General features: G+C 41.0%; 1 long non-coding RNA gene across 2 annotated transcripts in view; it reads left to right on the plus strand.

Annotated features, from left to right (window-relative positions):
- LOC128350672 (uncharacterized) overlaps positions 1–18,105 on the plus strand; it is a 232,020-nt gene that overhangs the window by 57,254 nt on the left and 156,661 nt on the right. For both annotated transcript variants that reach the window (XR_008319376.1, XR_008319377.1), the window contains exon 2: positions 16,639–16,755. This is a non-coding gene — a long non-coding RNA (uncharacterized LOC128350672). The remainder of the gene's footprint in view (positions 1–16,638; positions 16,756–18,105) is intronic.

Consider the following 18,105-nt stretch of genomic DNA (forward strand, 5'->3'; position numbering starts at 1 on the left):
GCACCAGGTCCTGGGCACCACTCAGGATTAAGTCCAAGGTTGCCTTCTCTCTGGTTGGTTCAGTGATCAACCTTCAGGTCTAGAAATTTTGCGTCTCCATCAATACCCAACGTGAATTTGCCCAGCTTATGTGAGGGTTCTCTGATTTGCTTCTCCAACTCCATGTCACTTGGCATTTAGATCTAGAGGGCAATAGCACATTCCCAGTAACACATTTTCTTTCAGTCATTGTATTGTCACCCATAATAATTCTCTGGAGGACTCCTGTCCGCCTAGGTTTTCTAGCTTGTTGGATTCCATCTATTAATAGAATAATATATAGTAGGGATGTGCAAAAAATTTCGGGCACAGAACGATCTGTGCCCGAAATGAACAATTTCGGGTGATTCGGGGCCGAACCGAATCACCCCCGATGACCCCCGATATTTTTCGGGCACGAGCCGAATCACCCGAATTTCGGACCTGAAAAATTTGGGTGATTCGGTTCATGGTTGATTTTTGGTGATTTTTTTTAAGTTTTAGTGACTTTGGGGCAGTTCGGGGGCATAGCATGGGATCTGGGCAAAAGGAGTGGGGTGGGGTGGTAGTGCCTAATGGGTGCAGGCTACCACCCCAATTTCAGGGGGATTGGGCAAAGGGCTGATTTTTGGTAAATTTCTGAAATTTTCATGTCTTTGGGGCAGATTGGGGCAGAAAGTGGGGCCTGGGGCAGAATAATGGGGTGGGGTGGTAGTGCCTAATGGGTGCAGGCTACCACCCCAATTTCAGGGGGTTTGGACAAAGGGGTGATTTTTTTAGAATTTTTGAAGTTTTAGAGACTTTGGGGCAGTTTGGGGGCAGAAAGTGGATCTGCCCCAAAAGAGTGGGGTGGGGTGGTAGTGCCTAATGGGTGTAGGCTACCACCCCAATTTCAGGGGGATTGGGCAGAGGGCTGATTTTTTGGGAATTTTTGAAGTTTGGGTGTCTTTGGGGCAGATTGGGGGCAGAAAGTGGATCTGCCCCAAAGGAGTGGGGTGGGCTGGTAGATAGTGCCTAATGGCTGGAGGCTACCACCCATCCCCAATTTAAGAGTGATTGGGCTGAGGGGTGAATTTTGGTGAATTTATTTTTATGAGGTTTGTCTTCATAAGGTGAAGTGTGCTAAATTGATTACTTCCTCATATTATTCATAGTAATTGAGGTGTGAAAAAGTGAAAGTGGGGTCATGAGAGTTGTTTAATTGAAAAAAATCTCATTTGCTATGATAGAATGAGAATTCACACCTCAGAAAAAACACTCTTAAAACCACAACCCACTCTGGACCACCCTGGTGCCCTCCTCCCCCCGGGGCATTATATCTAAGGCTTCTGAAATCCTCATTATTCCCTATGGGGGGGGATTTAAATACGTGTAAACTTCAAAAATCATTTAAAAACCACAGCTTTGCCCAATTCCTTTTAAGTAAGGGTGGTAGCTTCCTTGCACCCATTGGGCACTACCACCCACCACAACCTGCTCTTGGCCACCTTGATGCCCCCACATGGAGCTATAAGGCTGCTGAAATCCCCATTATTCCCTATGGGAAAATGCTTAAAGACATGCCAACTTCAAAAATTCTTTAAAATTCACTCCTTTGCCGAATTTCTTTGAAATTTGGGTGGTAGCTTCCACCCATTTGGCACTACTACCCACTTTGGCCACAAAATGGAGGTCTGAATCTCCAATTTTGGGGGGTCCCAATATTGGGTGATTTATTTTATATCCGAATCTGGGAAATTGAGGGCAGGGGTAATTTGTTTTGTCTACAAATCATGTGAATCAGCCAGATTCAGGTAAAATCATTTTGCACCTGAATCATTTCACACATCCCTAATGAGCTCTCATTCACAGAATCGAGATTCACAGAATATGTAATATGATAATAGAAACAAAAATGGTATTTTGGCAAAGGACTGCTGGATGGTTGCAATAGATAAGGAAAGGATTAAGAAAATGATCTGAGGAGAGAAGGCTTTGGAAGAAAGATGAGTCTTGAATTTATGGGCCAGCATTCAGATTCCTGCACCAGTGCTATGGGAGAAGGGTGATTTTTCTCCCCTTCACTCTGAAGGATACTTTAACTCCTGAAAATATGCCCTTGAGGCTCATGTAGTTCTCTGGGCCATATTTTCAAGAGTCATAGTCTATATCAGAAGGGAGATGGATTAAAATCAAATTACCAGTTTAACATTAGCTGAAACAGCACTTTGTTAGGCTGTATGTTGGTCTTTGAGTTTAGTATGATCATGAAACATCCAAGCAGAAATATTAGGCATACAGTGGAGATATGGGATAGGAATGGATAGAAAATGTTCTGGGGTACAGAAGAGGGTGCAATATACAGTGGTACTGAAAGCCATGGGACTTGAAAGAGTCCCATGGCTTTTGAAGCGTCCCATGGGACTTGACAGTGTCCATGGGTGATCTTGAAGAGATCTAGTTCATGAACAGTGTGCAGAAAGCAAAAACAGCATGGGACCCAGAACAGATTCTTAAAAGACCTTCACAGAGAAAGGAGAGATCATGAGATAATTTCACCATGCCAGTTTAGTGCCCTGTATTGAACATGATCATTTAGTGCACTGTTTTGAGCATGATCCCATTTAGTATAGGCTGGTATTTAACGTGTCAAGCCAAACTATTTAATACCAGAGTTCACTATGAGTACAGAGTTTTGTCATGGTAGATCACATGAAACAAAACATTCACCTCACAAAATTGGCATGTGAAAATATCTCATAGGGACTTGAGCTTGTCAAAAAGTAACATGAGAATCCTTTTCTCCTTCTGCTAGGTATTTGCCTTCTGGCATTTGCATACTACTTCTGGGCATTTGCCCAGTTTCCTGAAATTTTTATAATGTAGGAAAAATTATTGGGAGTCTGCCTGGAACCCCAAATCCATTAAAGTCTTGGATGTTGGAATTAATCTAAACCCACTAACCTCAGCTAACCCAACATTTTTTTGCATGGATGCTTTACATACATTTCTTAACAGTACACATTTTTCTTCTTTCTTGGCTGAGCTGAGACTATTTTGGGAGACAATTTTTATGAAAAATTTCACACCCCTCCCATTGATTTTTCAAAAAGGGCATGAAAGTATTTGGAAGTCTTTGGGAAAGGAGTGTCCCATTTAGGAAGGCAACTAAGTCAATGCACCCTGTCTTGCCACACAGCAGTGGTATTAACTCAACATGGAAAAACAGGGGACATTGGCCTAGCTCTCTGTCTTGACAATGGGGATGTGTGCCCCTCCCCCAAGAGCCTTCATTTGCTCTCAGTGATGTCACCACATAGTCTAAGTTGATTGGCTCCATAGCATTGTGATCACTGGTCACAAGTCATTGCATAATTTCTGATTGGCTGACTCACACAGTGAGACAAAATAAAATGCTGTCGAAGAAGCATCAGAGAGAGTGTTTTAAAAACGTTTTAAAAACGTTTTTCTATTGCATTTTATTATGTTTTGTATTTTATGGTAACTTTTTGTTTTCTGTGTTTTAACTGTATATTTTATTGTATTCTATTAATCATCATAATCATCACTGTCACCATCATATTTATATACTGCCTATACTGCCTACTCTAGGTGGTATACACAATTTAAAACCCAACAAATATAAAACAGAGTAAAAACATAACAATTTAACATAATACAAAGTTAACAATTTCATGGGGATAAAAACAATTAAATAATTTAAAATTAATTTCAGTTAAAAGCCTGAGAAAACAGGTGTGTCCTGAGGGTCTTCCTAAAAGCAATCAGAGATGGAGATACACTTATTTGACAGGGAGCATATTCCCACTCCCCAGGGGGCAGCCACAGAGAAGGCCCAGTACTGAGTCGCCACCAAATGAGCTGGTAGCAACAGTAACCAAACCTCTCCAGCTGATAGGTGACAGGGTTCATGACAAAGAAAGTGTTCTCCTGGACCAAGACATTGAAGGCTTTTACAGGTAATAACCAGTACTTTGTATTTCACTACAAAACATATCAGTAGCCAGTTTATTTATTTTAAAATTTGTGTTATACAGACCCTTCGGGTTGTCCCAGAGACCAGTCTGGCTGCCGCCTGCAAAGGCAGCCCCACATTGAGTGCATTACGGTTGTCAAGCCTGGAGACTGCCAGCATATTCACCACTTTTTTAAGATCAGTGAGCCACCCAGACAATTGGTTACGGGGTGGCTAACAAATAAAGTTGTTGTTATTATTCATTAACAGTTGAGAGAGAGAGAGAGAGAGAGAGAGAGAGAGAGGACATATCATGCTGCACCTCTCCAACCATTCAAATTGCCATCAGCAAAAATTCACCTCTGCACTGAGCTGAATATTTGGATGCTCACACTCATATTCTTTGCAGAACACTTTATGGATAAAACCCAAGTTCAGTGCCTAAATGGAACTGTATTTTCAGTCCAAAATGTCACAGTTTAATTTAAACTGTGAGGTTCAGCAGCACTGAACTCTAGAATTTATTCTGAACTTGTTTTGAATGGCAGAACTCAACATACAATGCCGTCAACATATTGTGAACCACCCAGGAACTTTTTTGTATGGGACAGTATAGAAATGTAATTAATTAATTAATATTTTTAAAAAACCACATATCCAGAGTCTATGTTCTTCGCCATTTTACAAATACAACCAGTCAACACCTGTGGTAGGCAAGTCACAGATCATGACTTCCAGGCAGATTAGATTCCTCTTATTTTAGAAACTGAAAAATTTACAAAGGCTTTTTAAAGTGATATTGATACAACATGTGAACATGTTAGATCAAAGTATAAAATACTTGTATTAGAGTTGTTTAACCTGTTAAATTTATGAGTGGGCTATGGGCATTCCTAAATTTGCTTAGGCTTCTTTTAAGTTTCACTGTAATACATTTTCTACATATATGTTAATATTATGTATCTCCTATTAACCTTGACTATCTTTCCTGTATTTTCTGTGAACCTTGTTCATTACAGAGTAATTTTTGCTAGTGCTGAGGTTCTCTGAGTCTCCCTTGAGACACAGAGAGTTGCTATTTTCTAGAGAAAACAGACTGAAGAACACTATAAGAGGTAAATAATACATGAAAAGCCTAGAAACAAACACATAAAGCGAGAAAAGCAAAAAGACAGACAGAACTGTTCCTTAGAGTTAAAAACAGAAACCTTTAATCAAAGAATTGACTTCTTAGTGTAAATTAACTGTTCAGAGTGCAGTGCTGTTTCCATTCTCTTGTTGCTTCCTTAGGGTTGCCAAGTCATCACAAGCTGTAGAAGCAGATGCCACCAGTGATATAATTTGCTTCCTACAGAACTCTTAAAGACACAGAGATTTGTCATATTCTAGGCTTTGAATTCTAGACCTAACAACATTGTGCTATGATGAACGCTTTCCCCTCCTCTCCAGACCTTTCCTGTCTTTCCTCTGCCTGTTGTCTTTACCCAAAATATGAGATTTTTGCCCTACGTCCTCCTTGGCTCCTTCCTTCATCCTCAACATTCAATGTTTTGTCTAGTCCAGGGTTTCTTAACCTTGGGCCCCCAGATATTGTTGGACTACAACTCCCATCATCCTCAGACATGGCCTTTGTGGCTGAGGATGATGGGAGTTGTAGTCCAACATCTGGGGGCCCAAGGTTAAGAAACCTTGGTCTAGTCTCTTCTCAGTTTCTGTACAACTTCTTTTAACTAGCCTCCCTAGTCTCAATCATAGCTTTCTCTCTTCCATCCCCACAGTCTATTCTTGTTTCTGACCTGTAGTGCTGTGTGGCTTCTACAAGGCCTTCTCCCCCCCCCACCCCCAGTGTCTGCCCTTCTCAGCCCTTTATTCCCATTTCCTTCTCCTTCATTGCTTTCTTTGAATTCCTGATTCTCAGCTCATTGCCTACAATGGACTATTCCTTAACCAATTTATCTCCTAAATCTCTTGTCTTCTGGGACCTCAAATGTTTAGCCCTCCCATACAATCACTCATGCTCTAAGTTCTTGCCTACCTGAGGCAAACCTAAAAATGCTACCCTGTGTGTGTGTGTGCGCGCGCATGCACGTGCGCAGGTTGAGGATATCTGATTGTTTCCTGGCTGATTCCAGGCAGCTTCTTTTCATCACCTTTCTAGGCTAGAAAGGGGACTGGGCAATGAAAATATGCTGCTATCAAGAATAATATGTTGCTCTCCTTAAGGTCTGGTCAGATGCATGTCCACCCAACCTTTGCCATCCTTTGGAAAGATGCTGAGTGAGAGGGAAAGGCTGCTGGCAGGCTTCTCTCTTCACACAGCACCTTTCCAATGCGTTGCAAAGGAAAGGTGGGAATGTCCCCACCAGACCCTGTAAAGTGTTAGGGGAGGTGCTGCTCAGGGACAGAAGCCTGCCAGCAGCTTTCACTCCCCATGCAGTGCCTCTCCAAACAATTTGAAAAAGTTGGACTTTAGCAGCCAAACTTTTCAGTGCTTTGGAAAGCCTCCTCATGAGGAGGAAGGTTTGCCAGCATTCCACCCCATCCCTGTGCACGCAATGGTTTTGCGAGGCTCAGACAGACAGTGCCAAATCTGAGCCTTCCGAAGCCTTTTTCAAAGGTATTCCAGGAGGAGGGAAGGTTACTAGCACCCCTCCTTGTGCAGCAAATTTGCAACCAGCATTGTAAGACTTGGATGATAAGCTCCCAGTCTGAGCCTTACAAGGCCCTGAAAGACTCAAGGCAAGAAGGGAGGGCTGCCCACAACTTTCCCTCCCTATTCAGCACCTTTACAAACTTCCCCCCACCAGGTAGTTATAGTGACCTTGCCTCTCACCTGCCATGTCCCCCCATTCCCTGCCTGTGTTCAGAAGACTGAGGGTGTGGAAGATGGAGCATCAGGCAGTGATCCATCACACTTTCTGCTGCTCCAGCTTCTCCACTCTCAGCCTTTTGAATAGGCAGAGGGTGGAAGGCAGCAGTGACCGGAGCACTGCAATGAAATAATTTGTGGTGGTGGCTTGTTGGGTGGGGCTGTAGGCAGCAGCACCAGGGCCATGCGGGCAGCCATTTCTGTTCCAGAGGTGAATGATTCATCTACCTCATTAGCCCTAGTTGTCTCTTCTGTTGTGTTTTTTTGGATTTATGTGAGGTTATAAGCCAATAGGGATGTGCAAACGGGCTTGACATCAAACGAATTCGACGTCAAGACAGTTTGGTTCGACGGTCCAGGGTTGAACCTAACCACCCCCTGTTCGGAGAAGGTAAATAATTTTTTTAATGTAAAAAAAAAGTTGGCGAATCCTCCCCCTCCGGACTGAACCAACCCCGGGGGCGGGGTGTCGAAGGGGTGCTGACCAAACTGGTCCAGTCAGTTTCGAGTCTGGTCTGGACTCGAACCGATCCTGGCCAGCCGGTTACGTGCACATCCCTACAAGCCAAGCTAATAATGTTACCTTCCTTCACTGGCCGGCTTCTCTCCCTGTGTGGTGGCTCTCCACAGTACTATGAGGGCAGAAGAAGGCCTTCACTCAGCCTTTCAGGAAATATTCCAGGCATCAAAAATCACTCCCCACCCGCCCACACACACACTGCTGCACTGCACTGGCTTCACTGCAGCTATTCTACAGCCACTCTGAAATGTCCGCTTTTTGCACTTGCTGTACTGCAAAAGATGTGGGCCATTATTTATAATTGCATACAGTACTTATTTTTTCTCCATTTTTTCCTTGATCATAATTAAAATAATGGGGTACAGGTCCATGGGTCATACTTGAGGATCTGGGGGAGGGATATATGTACCCCGTTTATACTTATTTATATTTCCAGAACTTTGCCAGATTGTAATTTTGCAGATCTACACTTACTTGGATTCATTTGACTTCTTTAGATGTCTGGTTGCCTAGCAAACATTTTTTTTAGAAGATGTAGATTTCTGTATTTTCAGAAACTAGGGCTAAATTTATAATCCTTTATTTATAATCACATTTAAAATTATGGGCTGTGGTAGCTCCTGCATTTTGAGGGCCTCAAGTAAGAATTCCAAGTATACTAACTGAAAAATCTTCTTTCCCATAGCCCTGCCATGAAGATTGGAGGCTAGCAACTCTTGAAATAAATTACTTTGGTATCTGTGTGGTGCCTGAACTGAAACCCATGCAAATAAAAAAGCCTTGAGTTGGTTCAGGACCAGATCCCAGTGGTTTTTTATTTGTCTGTGAGCAGTGAGAGGGTTTTTATTTTATTTTATATGTGATCACAACTGCAGGGGAGGGCGGGAATCCAGCTTCCACCCTCTCTTCCCACCTGTCCTTATCTTATTTTAAGACACACACACCCCTCCAGTTTTTTGGGCAGTTTTTCACTTATATTTGCAGCTGCCAGCTAATTTCCAGGTTTTTCCTGAGAGTCTCTGGTGTGAGGTAACTTCCCTTTAGACACATTGATTTTACCTCACTTCCCCTGCAACTCTCTGGTGTTAGTTTTCTTCCGAGTTCACAGCAATTATAGCAGTTACTTAAAAAATAAATAAATCTGCTTGACTCTGAACCCATTCCTGATCCCAATCCCACCCCAAATCTCAATTCCGACCCCGACTCCAAACCCGAATTTCAGAGGACCCCAAATCAGCATTTTTGGGATTGGATGAGATTGGGACCAACCTGATTCTGAATTTTGCACCCATGCACAGACCTAGTGGCTGGCATCCATAGCAGGCATCTGCAGAGCTGTGGAGAGGCTGCTCCTGACTTTGACAGAATCTTTCCAAGCAACAAAGTACACACATGAGAGCAGGGGGGAGCAATGTTTGCTGATCTTCTCTGCCTCCATAAGTGATCCTTGCCTTATAGAATTATGTCCCTGAGGGTCATGTAGCACTCACGGACATATATTTGGAAGGGAAGGAGCACTTACAGGGATAGGGGAGAGCAGCAAAATTGCTCCACCATTTGTGCACTCTGCCACTTGGCAAGATTCTGACTGCTGGGTGACTGCTCTGGATGTGAACCAGTTTTTGTTTAGTTTCCACAGGTGCATATATTTCTTGAATGTTCTGTGCAAAGTGAAAGTGTCGGTGTACTTTTGAAAGTCTTGGTGTCTTAGCAAATGACTTTACTACTCTTTGGAACAGATCATGGTATGGTTTGGTTCTCATGTAGTAATAGGTATATACAGTTATTATTCTTAACAGTGTTTAAACATAATTTTCAAAAAGGTAGACAGATGAATATCCTTAATGGCAACTTCTGGTTTGTTGTTTATTATTATTCTTTTACATATTCTAATATTGATTTTTATAAACATAATATGTAGACAATAATCATCTGTTACTCTTACTTCTCATCTAACTCAATTTTTTTAAAAAATAGTTTGGCATGGTTCTATGTGTCCTAGAATACGTAAAATAAAAGTTTTACAGGCCATTAGTATGATGAAAGAAATATGTATGTTTGGTGTAAGTATGGCTATCAATGTGTAGCTTGATCTACATTAGCTAGGCAAGTTCCAGAAAAGCTCTGAATGTTAATATCAATTTTTCTCTTGCTACAGTTTCGAAACACAAAGACTACCGTTGTTTCCTTCACATGTGGCAACCATTTGTGTTTATATTAAGTTGAGGTGACTGCCATCTAGTGGGAGAAAGAAATTTTTTCTTTCTGCAACTCAAAAGGCAGCAGTAAAACAAAAGCTGACATGCAGTATGTGAGAGATATTACGTATTACGATACATTTTGAAAGAACTGTGTTTTGTCCTAATGACTGTCAGTTTCCCCCTTCCTGGTATTTCTAAGTTTGTCCCTCCACATTCATCATAGTCTGACACTGATAATTACACTTCCAAGGATGCTCGGAAAGAGTGGAAACAGTATTTGTAAATGAAGGGGAATTTCCCTTGGTGAAGAGGGTGTTTTCTTTAGAAAGAGTAAATATATCAGGAAACAATTGGGAGTTGATTGTTTTGTCAGTCTAGTTTTGAGCATTTCAGGATAGCTGGAAATGTACATAATAAAAGTTTCCTCATTTATAGCTGCAACAATGCACATGCTTTGCTTCTCTCTTATTCATCCTCCATGTCTGACACACGCATGTATGCATGCACATGTACACACACACAATGAAAGAAATGCTTGCTACACTTCTGGTGCTCAAGAGCTGACCTGTGGGGATGGTTGCACTGTTCATTTTGTATACCTGGTATGCATTTTTACTGTACTTGTTAATAGGATCTTAATAGAAATCTGGAGAAATTTTGTTCTATGCTTTCATATGTGTGTAGAAAGAAATTTCATGAAGAAATCGATGAACTATGGTGGAAGGGGGAAAGGCAGGGGATAATAGAAGAGGTTAGAAAACTGAGCTTTTAGTTCAGCCTGCCTAGTGTGCCCTCCTCATTAGAATCAAGCTACAGAAGCAACTAGTACATTTAGAAGTTGAGTGCCTGACCTGCAGTACATAATAAAAGTTTCCTCATTTATAGTGGCCCACATGTTCTGCACCCTAGATCTACAGAAGACAGGCTGTGCCATTGCAAGGAGGGCAGAATAACTGGAGAGAAGTCTTTTTCTGCAGCCAAGCATGCATGGATGCGGAGGGAAGAGTGCTTTTTGCTGCCAAAAGTATATCCTTGATAGCTGCATGAATCTCAAGGACTTATTTCTTGAAGTCAAAAGGACTTTTGGAGGGAGGACAGAAAAGCAAACATCATTCCCTCCCTGTGTCTGCTTTGCTGTGGAAGAAGCCTTATATACAGCAACTCTGCAGCTTCGGGGCAACAATGCATCCTTTCTGTCCTCCTTTGGCTGCTGAACATGGGGGACAGTGCATGTCAAAGTAACCTAAAGATAAAAAGAACCTAAAGAACACAATGCTCTTCCAATGAAATTTGATATAGCAGTTTATTATTCATAGAGGCTGTTCTCATACACAGTCACAGGCAAAACCAGGATAAGGAAGCCAAGCCTAGTTTTGCCAGTGTGGTGGCAAACCTGCCAAAGAGCCCCTGTTAATCAGGGTTAAGGGTGCAAGCACGCCCTTAGCCTGAGCTAATTCGTGTGTTAGTGCTACTTGGGTTTGCATGGCGCCAACACAGCAGCAGCCTGCTCTGTCAGGGCAATTCCCATAATGCATTGCACTGCACATTATGGGGAATCCCCATAATTCACTACACACTCACGGGGTGCATTATGGGAGTTCTGGGGTCTGGGACGATGTGTCCCAGTCCCCGACCTTCCATGCTGTCAGAAGCTGCCGGCAATTGTCTGAGCGAGTGATCCACCTGCCCATGGAGAAAAGAGGGATCATCTGCAGGGAGGTAAGTGTTAGTTGCCTTCCTCCTCTCCCTCGAGCCTTCCTCATCTAGCTGCCTTCCTCCCCTTGCTAGGGTCCTTTCACACTGATTGTGAGAAACACTGATTATATTTTTGGATAATAGTTATTGGTAACATATCTTAGATGCATTTGGTGGTGGGGGGAACATATGTAATAGAGGTAAAGAGATAGATTGTTATTTCTGGGTTGTGTTTTGGAGCACATCAACTGCATTACAATTATGAAAACTTCAAGCTTGTTTTCAAGATATAATGTGTAGATGAAATGATCTGCCCTGAATATTTATGTGTGATGGTAATCTCTTCATATGGTAGTCAGACTTTTGTTTGATCTGAGATATAATAGTGAAATAATTAATATAGCAGTTTGTTCTCAGGGATATGTGCCATGCTTTACTAAGTCCCCCCCACCCCCGAAAATGTAATAAATACTATGTTGAAAATAGAGTTACTTGAAAAGGTACAAGGTACAATTTAAAGTAAATTCTTTAAAATTTGCTTTTAAATAATGTTTAAGTATAAATTCATAGTTAAGTGATTTACCTAGAAGATGCAGGATAGACCCACTTCTCCATAGCAGAGTTTCTGGTTTCAAGAGTAAACTATGTCAGGTGATTGAATAGTCTAGTTTATAAATTAACTAAACTGAAGTGGTGCGTCAGTCATCTACTTTTTCTTTCTGGACAACAAGACCTAGTGATCAATTTTTTTAAAAAAGCCATACTTGTAAATGAAGTGTGAAAGATGAATATTATTTTTTCCAGAAGAATTTAAGCAAAATAAATGAAGATGGAGAATCACTTATCTGTTTGCTATCCAAGTGGTTTTCATCAAAACCCTAAGCTACATTCCAGAATTCTGTCAACTTAGTTATTATAAGAATGCATCAAATATCATCTACCTGAAAATGAATCTCATACTTTTAGCCAACTTGAAATGTTGAAATAACTTGAAATGGCTCAGTTTGTCATCTTCTGTATTAACTTGAAAGTAGTAAAATACTATACAATGAATAACTTTATTGGTGTTTAATTTGGGTATAAAGTTAGTACTGTGTGTGTGTGTGTGTGTGTGTGTGTGTGTGTGTGTGTGTGTGTATATAAAGTTTTCATTTTAAACATACTGAAGCTTTTAATAACTTGCATGATTATTTGTTCCGGCAAAAATGCAAATATGCAGAACTGTTTTATAATTCACTAATAGTCGATTTCTTCCACTGCAGCTAACGGGGCTCCCCAACAATATTTTTGGAAATAACTCAGATTATTCAGGGCAGCATTCAGACAAGTTATTCATGCCTAAGCACTGTGGAAATCAAGGAAACAAGTTAGTCATTGCTAAATATAGTCTTACTAATTTCAATGGGACTTAGTTATGACTAACTTCGTCTGAATGATGCCTCTTACATTCAAGTATATTGTGGGTTTTCTTTGAGGACACCACAAAGAAATGAGACAAATTTGTCTAGAAAACTCTGAAGGCAGCACAAACATCCCTGTAACATTGTTGATGTATTTGTGAAGCTCCATTTCATACTACTTCTGCAAAAATTTATGCAGTGATAAAAGTAGATTACACATTTTGCCATTACTCTCAACTTGGTACTGTTGTGCTCAGGATGCATAATAAATATGACTGTGAAGTAAGGAATAGGGAGCAATTGGTTCTGTACCTGAAGGGATTCTAATGCTTCTCTCCCTGCCCCAATCAGCCTTCTTCCCAGGGGCGTAACTATAATAGGGCAAGGGGAGACAGTTGTCTGGGGGCCCACTGCCTTGGGGGGCCCCCCAGAGGCAAGTCACATGACAGAATCCCCCAGCCGTGCACCTGCCCGGGCTTCCTTCATTTTCATTCATCCTCCAAAATTGATGTGAGTGTTAAGACCTGGAGTTACCAGAACAGCATGTCTTTCTCTAGTACCATTGCATGACTTGCATCATCCACTATTTACAAAACCTTTTAAAAAATTATTTAGGATGATGTTCTATTGTGGCATGCACACACACACACACACACACACACACACACACTTTTACTATGCTTTTTGTTACCACTATTCAGCCTCATTTAAGATTTCTTTACTTCATGAGCTAAGCTTCATTGAGGTGAAGGCCCATTTTAAAATCTTGTCTCTGGGCCCACTCCAACCTTGCTACGCCCCTGCTTCTTCCTTAAAGGTGCAGTCTCCTTTACCCTTCTTCTACATATCCTTCTACTTTGGATTGTGAGTCCTTTGGAAAAATAGGAAGTTGCCATATACTGAGTCAGACCATTGGTCTATCTAGCTCAGTATTGTCTTCACAGACTGGCAGCGGCTTCTCCAAGGTTGCAGGCAGGAATCTCTCTCAGCCCTATCTTGGAGATGCCAGGGAGGGAACTAGGAACCTGCTGATGCTCTTCCCAGAGCGGCTCCATCCCCTGAGGGCGTATCTTATAGTCTTATAGTGCTCACACTTCTAGTCTTCCTTTCATATGCAACCAGGGTTGACCGTGCTTAGCTAAGGGGACAAGTCATGCTTGCTACCACAAGACCAGCTCTCCTCCACGACAGGGACAGGGAGTCATCATATTTATTTATTATTTCTCCATGTAAACTGCTTTGGAAACTTTTTTTGGAAAGTGGTATATAAATATTTGGTGGTGGTGGTGAGCGAAATCTTTTGGTAGAATTCCATAATGTTCCTTCAGTTCTACAATTGTAAATAGCTGATCACTGTCACCACTTACCTTTCCAAAATTCAGTATTATAGATATAGTATGTGAGCAGCCCTGTAGCCAAGTTGGGACCACTAGGTGCACCCCCCCTTCTAGGATTTTTTTTCTAAACCGGCTTTTATATTTGTGACAGAACAACAGCCTTTATTTAAAGAACGACAGCTTGTTTTAAGTACTAAAGTAATTGTTTACAAGTGTGACAGGTAGTGCTGCTGCTCCCCTCAAAAGTGCAGGAGGAAGTTTCCAAAAGTCTGCTTACTCAAATTTTTCCCTAATTCAGAGTGGATTTTTCAAGATCGCAATTACCTATGATCCTGGGTGGGGGGTTAGGGGACCCCACTGAATGTAATAATTGCAGAGTTAAATATTAGAACTTTCTCTGGACTACACACCACTCCTTGGTCTTTAGTTTCCTCTGCTGTCAAGTTTCAGTTTCAGTTGTGTTCTCTGTCCATTCAGTGATAAGGAAGCGCATTTGTTTGTTTAGAATAAGAAGTGAGTAAGAGTTTCTTTATTCTAAACAGGTACAGATCTATTATTGAGCAGTTGCATGCTATGATCACAGGCCACCAGGGGCCCTGCTGTGGTAGGAGGAAGCCAGGGAAGCTGTCACAGGACCCCACTTCCTGACCACCCTTCCATACACCACCTCCCGCCACCTCAGACCCCCTGGCTGCTCTGCCATTCACCACCTTCCACCACACCCACCTGCCCTGGCATTCGCTACCAGCCTCTGCTAGCCTCTGTGGTTTGCACATGGTATAATTATGTCACCAGCCAGCACCTGATCTGATTCAGCAAGGTCCTTCTTAAGATATCAGAATTAATGTGCTTGCCAATTGCCCTTACATATCCAAGCAAGAAAAAGATTTGATAAACTAACGATAGAGAAGAAAGGAGATTAACTAGGTAACAATACAGAACTGGCGTTTTTCTGTTGGTTAAGCATGGACTACATTGTGAACGAAGGAACGTAAAAGAGAACAAAAGAAGATCAACAGCCTTTATTTTTCAAAGATTTCCAAGTATGAATTAATCCATGATCAAACAAGTATTGAACGATTTTTAGGACCATCGCTTGCATCTCTGCCCCTGTGAGCATCTCTCGCTCTCTCTCTATCTTCTGAACACTCCCTGTAGTTCCAAGCTGCTTACCACTTGGCTTTGCCCTACACATGTATTTAGGATGCCTAAAGTGGTATGTTCCTTAATGACTGGAGACATCCTTCCTTATGTCAACACTTAGATGTGCAATAGGATGAATGTGTCAGACTTGCAATAGTGTGAAAAAGCAGATAATTTAATATTCAACAGATTTTAACATATACATATATCGTTTGACATTGTTAATATTCTAAAAAGTATAATATTGATATTATTATTTAAAAATAATATATTCTTAAATTGTAGAGTCATACCAGATGGAAATCTTACCCCCTGCTAACTGAGCAAAGAGGCACCTTTTTAAAGTGGCGGTTCTCTTTATTTCGTAGCGGGAGAGCAACTGGCCCTATCCAGCATAGTATCCCTCCAGTGGCTGTTGCTGATGTATATCTTATGTTTCTTTTTAAGATTGTGAGTCCTTTGGGGACAGGGAACAATCTTATTAATGTATTTATATCTATGTAAATGCTTCTTCAAAAGCAGTATATAAATATTCATTATATTCATATTCATAATATGTCTCAAAATATACCCATTTCAATAGCATCTATATTGGCCTAGGTGTCTTCCAGTAGGATGTTACATGCAATCTTGGTACCAGTTCTATAACAATAGTTCCTAAAACAAGGAAGGGATTAGTACTGAAATCTATTCTAAATATTTCATAGTTTAACTGTGTTAAATTATGTCTCAGATTGTAGCAGAAACACATGACCATACAAGTTATCAAGAGTATTTGTAGAACAAGTTCCATATTTATTCATACACCATAGGGAAGTTACATATGGAGTATTTCACCTTTGACAAGTACTAAGAACATAAGAACAGCCCTGCTGGATCAGGCCCAAGGCCTATCTAGTCCATCATTCTATTTCATATAGTGGCCCATCAGATGCCTCTGGGAAGCCCTCAGACAGGAACTGAGGGCATGGCCTCTGTCCTGCTGTTGCTCACTGGCAACTGATATTTAGAGGCATCTTGTCTATTAGGCTGGAGGTGGCCTATACTAACTTTAGATTGCCACCTGTCTAGAGTTGTAAGTATAAACATAAAAATCTCTTTAGCATAGTTGGATTCTCCTGACTTAATTAACCAAATGTGATGTAAGGTGATCCATGGCAATTAACTTTTTGGCTGTTGACAGGATCAATTACAGTTGGACATCATTTTCTCACTGCTTATACCATCTGTGCTGTACTGCAAAGTGCAGTAAAATGACAAGACAAAGGAAATGTGTACAACATTTATTTCCACTTTCTTAACAATATTGAAGAAAATTTCTATGCACAGCTAAAAACAATTTCTGTAGGGACAGCAGAAGTTATTGGCTGACACTCAGTCAAAGCACTGGTACCTTGTGAGACACACTGGTATAGCACCGGGTCTGAAAAGTTCTAGACTAATGCTGCATTGGTGCTTGAGTGGAGAGGGGTGAATTTTGATGACCTCCTCTTTCCCCAGATGTACTCCATGCCACCTGAAAAGATGTCCCTGAGGACTGTTCACCAGGTGACACTAAAAGGACACTACATCCATCATGGAAGGAACCGGAGGAAGAACGTATTTTGTGCCTGCATTGTAAGTTGTGCTCTATAAACTCTATAGCTTGAGGTAAATTCCACTAAGGCCAACCAGTAAAGAAGCCTTAGACAGCAATCCTAATCTTGTTTAGTTCATATGACTCACCAGAATCAGTGAGGCTTCTGAAATTCTTAGGATTGGGCATCGTCTTAGAAATCGTAACTAGTCATATGCCTTTTAGCTTCTGCCAGGCTATGTTTCTTCATACTTTACTGCCATGGCATTGTCAAAATTATCACATCTTCTGAATTAAAATACAATATAGGTAAAAAGTAAAACACAAATAATCAGTATGTGGAATGAGTTAAATGTTTTGTTCAGATATACATGTGATGTCTTAACAATTCAGGACACACAATGAGATTGCATAAAATGGGCCCCATCATCCTTAATATGAAGCAGCATTAAACATGTTTTCAGTTTTATTTAGTTAATATCTCCAAAATTTAGGAAACCAGTTTTTAGTTATCATGGCCATAATAGCTCTAGAGTTTTTTCCATGTGGTTTTAAATTACATTTATAACTGAATACATCTGTTGAAAATACTTAATTTTAGGTTGTGCTTGTGCTGAAAACCCAGCTGAAATATTAAGAGGAATTGTTTGGAATGTGATTTAGAATTTGGAGAACAAAGAAAATCCAGCAACAACTGTATTATTATAGATTAATGTTGTAATGTCCAATGGACTGCTATTGTTTGGTTCTGCTTAGATTATAATAATTGCAAGTTTTTTTAAAAAAAAAAAGTTATTGTAAGTCTATAAGGGACAGAAACATTGCATTTGCTTAAATGAAATCTTAATCCATTTCATAGCAGTAGTTAACCTCCTTATCTGGGGGCGGAGCTTTTGTCCCAACAGCCATGTTCCATACAGAGACTAACATCCTGACTAATGAAGCGCACGTGTGGGTATGCTGCAGCACTCCTTGTGAAACATCCTCCTGTCCTTCTATGCTCATAATGTTGCACAAGAAGTGTTTCACACTTCTCTGGAAGCATTTAGTGAGATAGGAAAGACACCTCTGAGTCTCCACGAAATGCTTCTGTTCTTACTAAGCATTTCTGGACCAGTTTCCAGTCTTACTAAGCACATCCTAGTAAGCCAGAATTGGAACATACACTTCTCTATTTGGCTATAGGGCAGTCGGTCAGATCCCTAACAGGTTGGCGGATCAGGTCTGACCTAGTCCACTCAAGGTGTACTTGCCCATGTCCATTAGGCTAAGACTGACATGGAGGTGGTATGCTCTTAGGAACCACACTGTGGGGGTGGAGAACCAATCCCAGCTTCCATTACAGTTCCAGTTTGATTTCTATTCAATAAATTGTGGTCCTTTTAAAACTA

The sequence above is a fragment of the Hemicordylus capensis genome, chromosome 3 (assembly GCF_027244095.1).
Source record: "Hemicordylus capensis ecotype Gifberg chromosome 3, rHemCap1.1.pri, whole genome shotgun sequence".
Taxonomy (NCBI): Eukaryota; Metazoa; Chordata; class Lepidosauria; order Squamata; family Cordylidae; genus Hemicordylus; species Hemicordylus capensis.